General features: G+C 34.7%; 1 non-coding gene across 1 annotated transcript; it reads right to left on the bottom strand.

The window, feature by feature from the left end:
* Positions 1–9,258: 9,258 nt before the first annotated feature.
* LOC139856493 (U2 spliceosomal RNA) lies at positions 9,259–9,452 on the bottom strand. Its single transcript, XR_011761973.1, has one exon. It is a non-coding gene; the product is annotated as a U2 spliceosomal RNA (small nuclear RNA).
* Between the last annotated feature and the right edge of the window lie 500 nt (positions 9,453–9,952).

The following is a 9,952-nucleotide window of genomic DNA, read 5'->3' as shown; positions in this document are numbered from 1 at the left end:
AAACGGCATGACCATAAACTCGTAATGACCGTAACGTGTTCTGAAAGCAGTCTTTGGAATATCATCTTCTTTCACCCACATTTGATGATACCCGGAACGTAAGTCAATCTTTGAATAAACAAACGAGCCTTGTAGTTGATCAAATAAGTCGTCGATTCTCGGTAGTGGGTAGCGGTTCTTGATGGTAAGTTTGTTCAACTCTCGGTAGTCGATACACAACCTGAATGTACCATCTTTCTTCTTGACAAACAAAACAGGAGCTCCCCACGGTGATGTGCTTGGTCGAATGAAACCACGCTCTAAAAGTTCTTGTAATTGGCTTTGCAGTTCTTTCATCTCGCTGGGTGCGAGTCTGTAAGGAGCACGAGCTATTGGTGTAGCTCCTGGTACAAGATCTATTTGAAATTCAACGGATCGATGTGGGGGTAATCCCGGTAATTCTTTCGGAAATACATCGGGAAATTCTTTTGCAATGGGAACATCATTGATGCTCTTTTCTTCAGTTTGTACTTTCTCGACGTGTGCTAGAACAGCATAGCAACCTTTTCTTATTAGTTTTTGTGCCTTCAAATTACTAATAAGATGTAGCTTCGTGTTGCCCTTTTCTCCGTACACCATTAAGGGTTTTCCTTTTTCTCGTATAATGCGAATTGCATTTTTGTAACAAACGATCTCTGCTTTCACTTCTTTCAACCAGTCCATACCGATTATCATATCAAAACTTCCTAACTCTACTAGTATCAAATCAATCTTAAATGTTTCGCTAACCAGTTTAATTTCTCGATTCTGACATATATTATCTGCTGAAATTAATTTACCATTTGCTAATTCGAGTAAAAATTTACTATCCAAAGGCGTCAATGGACAACTTAATTTAGCACAAAAATCTCTACTCATATAGCTTATATCCGCACCCGAATCAAATAAAACGTAAGCAGATTTATTGTCAATAAGAAACGTACCCGTAACAAGCTCCGGGTCTTCCTGTGCCTCTGCCGCATTAATATTGAAAACTCTTCCGCGGCCTTGTCCATTCGTGTTCTCTTGGTTCGGGCAATTTCTAATAATGTGGCCCGGTTTTCCACATTTATAACAAACTACATTGGCATAACTTGCTCCGACACTACTTGCTCCGCCATTACTCGTTCCGACACCATTTGTTCCTTTCGTTCTATTAACCCCTGGTCCGTAGACCTCACACTTCGCCGCGCTATGACCATTTCTTTTACACTTGTTGCAAAATTTGGTGCAGAACCCCGAGTGATACTTTTCACACCTTTGGCATAGCTGCTTCTGATTGTTGTTGTTGTTGCGGTTATTATTGTTGTTGGGATGATTGTTGTAGTTGCTGTTGTTGTTGTTGTTGTTGTTGTTGTTGTTGGGCCGTTTGTTGTAGTTGCGATTGATGTTGTGATTGTTGGGATAATTGTTGCGATTATTGTTGTAATTGTTGTTGTTGTTGTATTGGTGATTCTTATCACCGTTTTCCTCCCACTTTCTTTTGACTTGCTTCACATTGGCCTCTTCAGCAGTCTGTTCTTTAATTCTTTCTTCAATCTGGTTCACTAGTTTGTGAGCCATTCTACATGCCTGTTGTATGGAGGCGGGCTCATGTGAACTTATATCTTCTTGGATTCTTTCTGGTAATCCTTTCACAAACGCGTCAATCTTCTCTTCCTCATCTTCGAATGCTCCCGGACATAATAGGCACAATTCTGTGAATCGTCTTTCGTACGTGGTAATATCAAATCCTTGGGTTCGTAACCCTCTAAGTTCTGTCTTGAGCTTATTGACCTTGGTTCTGGGACGGTACTTCTCGTTCATCAAGTGCTTGAATGCTGACTACGGTAGTGCGTACGCATCGTCTTGTCCCACTTGCTCTAGATAGGTATTCCACCATGTTAACGCAGAACCTGTGAAGGTATGCGTAGCGTACTTCACTTTGTCCTCTTCAGTACACTTACTTATGGCAAACACCGATTCAACCTTCTCGGTCCACCGTTTCAATCCGATCGGTCCTTCGGTTCCATCAAATTCCAAAGGTTTGCAGGCAGTGAATTCTTTGTAGGTGCATCCTACACGATTACCTGTACTGCTAGATCCAAGGTTATTGTTGGTATTTAGCGCAGCCTGTACTGCGGCTATGTTTGGAGCTAGAAAAGTACGGAATTCCTCTTCATTCATATTCACGGTGTGTCGAGTAGTCGGTGCCATTTCCTTCAAAATAGTCAAATGGAACAAATTAATCATACAGAATATTAAGAGTAGTTAATAGTATTTCGTAGCATAATATGAACTCATTTATAAAAGCTTTTTCTTCATATTAGCGTTTTATAAATTTAAATTCGGGTAGTACCTACCCGTTAAGTTCATACTTAGTAGCTAATATACAATTCAAATACTACAATTCTATATGAAAAACTGATTATAATAATATTTCGCGTTCAAACTTTTACACAATATTTTACAAACTTACAATACCGCTTATTTTACATATAGCATGAAATATAGCACACAATAAATTTGATACAAGATGGTTGTGAAGATAATTCTAGCTAGTACACAAGTCGTTCAGCAAAGGCAATAAAGACACGTAATTCATACATCCAGAAACAAGTCATGCATTCTGGTTTTACTAGGATTACTTCCCATCCTTGGTCTTGTGGAACATAACCGTTATGGCCATTGATAAGACAGCGTGTTGTAACGTCGTTAAAGGGACGAGGGTTACGTAATGTCCAACAGTCCCGTAACAATCTAAAAACCTCATTTCTTACCCCAATTACCGACTCCGTCACTTGTGGAAACATTTTGTTTAATAGTTGTAGCCCGATGTTCTTGTTCTCACTTTGGTGAGAAGCGAACATTACTAATCCGTAAGCATAACATGCTTCTTTATGTTTCATGTTAGCCGCTTTTCTAAATCACGAAGTCCAATATTCGGATATATTGAGTCAAAATAATTTCTTAACCCATTGCGTAAAATAGCATTTGGGTTCCCCGCAATATATGCGTCAAAGTAAACACATCGTAACTTATGGATTTCCCAATGTGATATCCCCCATCTTTCGAACGAAAGCCTTTTATAAACAAAGGCATTCTTGGAACGTTCTTCGAACGTCTTACAAACTGATCTCGCCTTAAATAGTTGTGCCGAAGAATTCTGACCGACTCTAGACAAGATTTCATCAATCATGTCCCCGGGTAGGTCTCTTAAAATATTGGGTTGTCTATCCATTTTGTGTTTTTATACTGTAAAATAGACAAGAGTTAGATTCATAAAAAAATACTTATTAATACAAGCAATTTTTACATATATCATAAAGCATAAGCACACTATATTACATATATTGCACCACACGAATACAACTATCTTATTCCGACTCGCTTGTTTCTTCTTCTGTGGTTTTGGTTCGTTTTGCCAAGTTTCTAGGGATATATGATGTTCCCCTAATACGAGCCGTCGTTTTCCACATTGGTTTAGAAAAACCTAGTGGTTTAGAGGTTCCCGGGTCATTGTTACAACTTAAGGACTTCGGGGGTTGACGGTACATATAAAGTTCATCGGGGATGGAATTAGATTTCTCTATTTTTATGCCCTTTCCCTTATTATTTTCTTTTGCCTTTTTAAATTCAATTGGGGTAATTTCTATAACATCATCGGAATTCTCGTCGGAATCCGATTCATCGGAGAATTGGTAATCCTCCCAATATTTTGCTTCCTTGGCGGAAACACCATTGACCATAATTAACCTTGGTCGGTTGGTTGAGGATTTTCTTTTACTTAACCGTTTTATTATTTCCCCCACCGGTTCTATTTCTTCATTCAGTTCCGATTCTTCTTCCGGTTCCGACTCTTCTTCCGGTTCCTCTTCGGGAACTTGTGAATCAGTCCACGAATCATTCCAATTTACATTTGACTCTTCATTATTATTAGGTGAGTCAATGGGACTTGTTCTAGAGGTAGACATCTATCACATAATATCAAACGTGTTAAGAGATTAATATATCACATAATATTCACATGTTAAAAATATATAGTTTCCAACAAAATTTGTTAAGCAATCATTTTTCAAGTAAACACGGTCGAAGTCCAGACTCACTAATGCATCCTAACAAACTCGATAAGACACACTAATGCAAAATTTTGGTTCTCTAAGACCAACGCTCGGATACCAACTGAAATGTCCCGTTCTTATTGATTAAAAACGTTCCATATTAATTGATTTCGTTGCGAGGTTTTGACCTCTATATGAGACGTTTTTCAAAGACTGCATTCATTTTTAAAACAAACCATAACCTTTATTTCATAGATAAAGGTTTTAAAAAGCTTTACGTAGATTATCAAATAATGATAATCTAAAATATCCTGTTTACACACGACCATTACATAATGGTTTACAATACAAATATGTTACAACAAAATAAGTTTTTTGAATGCAGTTTTTACACAATATCATACAAGCATGGACTCCAAATCTCGTCCTTATTTAAGTATGCGACAGCGGAAGATCTTAATAATCACCTGAGAATAAACATGCTTAAAACGTCAACAAAAATGTTGGTGAGTTATAGGTTTAACCTATATATATCAAATCATAATAATAGACCACAAGATTTCATATTTCAATACACATCCCAAACATAGAGATAAAAATCATTCATATGGTGAACACCTGGTAACCGACATTAACAAGATGCATATATAAGAATATCCCCATCATTCCGGGACACCCTTCGGATATGATATAAATTTCGAAGTACTAAAGCATCCGGTACTTTGGATGGGGTTTGTTAGGCCCAATAGATCTATCTTTAGGATTCGCGTCAATTAGGGTGTCTATTCCCTAATTCTTAGATTACCAGACTTAATAAAAAGGGGCATATTCGATTTCGATAATTCAACCATAGAATGTAGTTTCACGTACTTGTGTCTATTTTGTAAATCATTTATAAAACCTGCATGTATTCTCATCCCAAAAATATTAGATTTTAAAAGTGGGACTATAACTCACTTTCACATATTTTTACTTCGTCGGGAAGTAAGACCTGGGCACTGGTTGATTCACGAACCTATAACAATATATACATATATATCAAAGTATGTTCAAAATATATTTACAACACTTTTAATATATTTTGATGTTTTAAGTTTATTAAGTCAGCTGTCCTCGTTAGTAACCTACAACTAGTTATCCACAGTTAGATGTACAGAAATAAATCGATAAATATTATCTTGAATCAATCCACGACCCAGTGTATACGTATCTCAGTATTGATCACAACTCAAACTATATATATTTTGGAATCAACCTCAACCCTGCATAGCTAACTCCAACATTCACATATAGAGTGTCTATGGTTGTTCCGAAATATATATAGATGTGTCAACATGATAGGTCGAAACATTGTATACGTGTCTATGGTATCTTAAGATTACATAATATACAATACTAGTTGATTAAGTTATGGTTGGAATAGATTTGTTACCAATTTTCACGTAGCTAAAATGAGAAAAATTATCCAATCTTGTTTTACCCATAACTTCTTCATTTTAAATCCGTTTTGAGTGAATAAAATTGCTATGGTTTCATATTGAACTCTATTTTATGAATCTAAACAGAAAAAGTATAGGTTTATAGTCGGAAAAATAAGTTACAAGTCATTTTTGTAAAGGTAGTCATTTCAGTCGAAAGAACGACGTCTAGATGACCATTTTAGAAAACATACTTCCACTTTGAGTTTAACCATAATTTTTGGATATAGTTTCATGTTCATAATAAAAATCATTTTCTCAGAATAACAACTTTTAAATCAAAGTTTATCATAGTTTTTAATTAACTAACCCAAAACAGCCCGCGGTGTTACTACGACAGCGTAAATCCGGTTTTACGGTGTTTTTCGTGTTTCCAGGTTTAAAATCATTAAGTTAGCATATCATATAGATATAGAACATGTGTTTAGTTGATTTTAAAAGTCAAGTTAGAAGGATTAACTTTTGTTTGCGAACAAGTTTAGAATTAACTAAACTATGTTCTAGTGATTACAAGTTTAAACTTTCGAATAAGATAGCTTTATATGTATGAATCGAATGATGTTATGAACATCATTACTACCTTAAGTTCCTTGGATAAACCTACTGGAAAAGAGAAAAATGGATCTAGCTTCAACGGATCCTTGGATGGCTCGAAGTTCTTGAAGCAGAATCATGACACGAAAACAAGTTCAAGTAAGATCATCACTTGAAATAAGATTGTTATAGTTATAGAAATTGAACCAAAGTTTGAATATGATTATTACCTTGTATTAGAATGATAACCTACTGTAAGAAACAAAGATTTCTTGAGGTTGGATGATTAGCTTACAAGATTGAAAGTGAGCTAGCAAACTTGAAAGTATTCTTGATTTTATGTAACTAGAACTTGTAGAATATATGAAGAACACTTAGAACTTGAAGATAGAACTTGAGAGAGATCAATTAGATGAAGAAAATTAAAGAATGAAAGTGTTTGTAGGTGTTTTTGGTCGTTGGTGTATGGATTAGATATAAAGGATATGTAATTTTGTTTTCATGTAAATAAGTCATGAATGATTACTCATATTTTTGTAATTTTATGAGATATTTCATGCTAGTTGCCAAATGATGGTTCCCACATGTGTTAGGTGACTCACATGGGCTGCTAAGAGCTGATCATTGGAGTGTATATACCAATAGTACATACATCTAAAAGCTGTGTATTGTACGAGTACGAATACGGGTGCATACGAGTAGAATTGTTGATGAAACTGAACGAGGATGTAATTGTAAGCATTTTTGTTAAGTAGAAGTATTTTGATAAGTGTATTGAAGTCTTTCAAAAGTGTATAAATAAATATTAAAACACTACATGTATATACATTTTAACTGAGTCGTTAAGTCATCGTTAGTCATTACATGTAAGTGTTGTTTTGAAACCTTTAGGTTAACGATCTTGTTAAATGTTGTTAACCCAATGTTTATAATATCAAATGAGATTTTAAATTATTATATTATCATGATATTATCATGTATGAATATCTCTTAATATGATATATATACATTAAATGTCTTTACAACGATAATCGTTACATATATGTCTCGTTTAAAAATCATTAAGTTAGTAGTCTTGTTTTTACATATGTAGTTCATTGTTAATATACTTAATGATATGTTTACTTATCATAGTATCATGTTAACTATATATATCCATATATATGTCATCATATAGTTTTTACAAGTTTTAACGTTCGTGAATCACCGGTCAACTTGGGTGGTCAATTGTCTATATGAAACATATTTCAATTAATCAAGTCTTAACAAGTTTGATTTCTTAACATGTTGGAAACATTTAATCATGTAAATATCAATCTCAATTAATATATAAACATGGAAAAGTTCGGGTCACTACAACTATCACCGGAAAGGCAATTGGTATACACCGCCTGAGATAACGCGGACCAATTATGTAAGTAATTATAATCACTAGCTCGTTAATTTGTATAATAAACACATATAAATTTCAAGTTAATAACATTGGCTATTCTTGTGTTTTAACTATGATGATGACATGGTGTGGATGCGTAATGAGCAGGTTGGGGGAAAAAACCCAATGAGTGAACTGGCTATCATTAATGAGGTCTTAGGCCATCGGTATGGATGGGAACGTGGTATTTGTCCTACGGTAATGGGGTCACGAAGGTCCGTTGATTCGTGTACATCCTCTCAAACGAGTCAACGATTCTTCATGGAAGATGAATATAATTGTAGGTGGGCTGAGGACCGGGAAAGATTAAAAGTCGAGGTGTCTGAAAGTGTCAAGAAATCGGTACTATTAAAAAAATATGCGCAATTTCTTCATGAACAACTTTGGTTTTGGCGGAAAGGGTAAAGAAAAAGTCCCGGTGGATGAGGAAAGCGAGGATGAGGATGAGCATGAGGTTGAGGATTTCGATTCGGATGACGATATGGCCATGTAATCAAAACAATTTGTTTGTAGGATGTTTATGTAATAACTAAAACGTACTATTTGTAGGATGTTATGTCATAACTACTTTTGTAAACGTTTATTTATGTTTGTTTTATCGTATTTGTAGAAATTATTGATGTTATTGTTGTTATATATGCTGGAAAATTGGTCACAAACAGGTTGCGAAGAAACACCCGAATTACAGGGTGGGAAGCTACAAAAACAGTAGAATCCTACTGTAGATACAATAGTATTTGCGGCGACAATCATCACTAATATTAGTCCATCGCCGCAAATGGTGGTACAAAATTCAGGATTAGAGTCCACAAAATGCGGCGATGATCGTCGCAGAAACACGTTAACAACAATAACGACGAACCGGGTCCCACTATTGCATTGGCGCATGTAGTGACCCGAACTTATCCTTGATTATATATTATATGAGATTAATATTTACATGAATAAATGTTTCCAACATGTTAAGCAATCAAACTTGTTAAGACTTGATTAAATGAAATGGTTTTTGTGTTAACCTTTGACCACCCAGTTTGTCCGATGATTCACGAACGTTATAACTTGTATATGACATGATATATATATATATATATATATATATATATATATATATATATATATATATATATATATATATATATATATATATATATATATGTTAACATGATGAAATGATAATTAAATTATCTCATTATGTATATTAACAATGAACTTTATACATAAAACAAGACTACTAACTTAAGAAATACAAAACGTTATCTACACGTAACGATTATCGTTGTAATAACGTTTTAATATTTATATATATCGTATTAAGATATATTAGTACTCATGTTATCATGATAATGTAACAATTTAACATACAACAACAACAACAGCAACAAAACCCAATCCCGCATATGCGAGGTATGGGGGAGGTAGATGTAGACAATCCTTCCCCTATCCTAGAAAAAGACAAGTCATTTCTTCACCCGAAGTGAAACACTCCCAAGAGTAGAGAAAGTCATCCCTCTCAATGTTCTATGGATAGAGAGATTGCTTCCAAAAGGACCTCCGGCCTATAAGTAGGAAAAATTTTAAAAAATAAAAATAAAACAAATAAAAAAATAAAAAATGAGACGCCATGAAAATGGTAGAATCAAATTTCCATGGGTTTTAAATCCTGCCTGGAATTCAATTTAGGCTCTAAGCGACAGTCAAGTCGCCAATAAATCGACGTTTGCTGTTGACTCGATTAATAGAGCCAAGAGACATTTTGGAGGGGTGCGCCAGCTAAGGTAGTAGTGCAAGACCAAGGCGACACTTAAAGACCCCAATAGCAAGCTATTGTAATGGACCTTTCCCCATAAAAATAAGATTAATATCGAGTGGGCCGATGGCCCACATATCAGATATTAAACTGATAAGAACAGATACTACACTTAATCTTAGCCAAAAGGCCAAGAAAGGTATTAAACTGATAACAATTTAACATCTCATTAAATATAATAACAATGGGATTAATTACATTTAACGAAATCATTAACTTAAAGGTTTCAAAACAACACTTATACATGTAACGACTAACGATGACTTAACAACTCAGTTAAAATGTATATACATGTAGTGTATTAAGATGTATTAGTACACTTTTGAAAGACTTCAAGACACATATCAAAGTACTTCTACTTAGCAAAAATGCTCACAATTAAATTCTCGTTCATTTTCATCAATAATTCTACTCGTACGCACCCGTATTCATACTCGTACAATACACAGCTTCTAAATGTATATACTTAGCAGCCCTTGTGAGTCACCAAGACATGTGGGAACCATCATTTGGCAACTAGCATTAAATATCTAACAAAAATACAAACTAATGGAGACTATAGGTGTACACCATATTCACGTGAACTAGCACCAACCATAACACTCTCATTTTTCAACTTTCATGCATCAAACAACTCTCTCTC

This window comes from Rutidosis leptorrhynchoides, chromosome 6 (genome assembly GCF_046630445.1).
Source record: "Rutidosis leptorrhynchoides isolate AG116_Rl617_1_P2 chromosome 6, CSIRO_AGI_Rlap_v1, whole genome shotgun sequence".
In the NCBI taxonomy this organism is placed as follows: Eukaryota; Viridiplantae; Streptophyta; class Magnoliopsida; order Asterales; family Asteraceae; genus Rutidosis; species Rutidosis leptorrhynchoides.
Note: the sequence above shows the minus strand (reverse complement) of the source record. Positions and strands in the feature narration are given on the sequence as shown.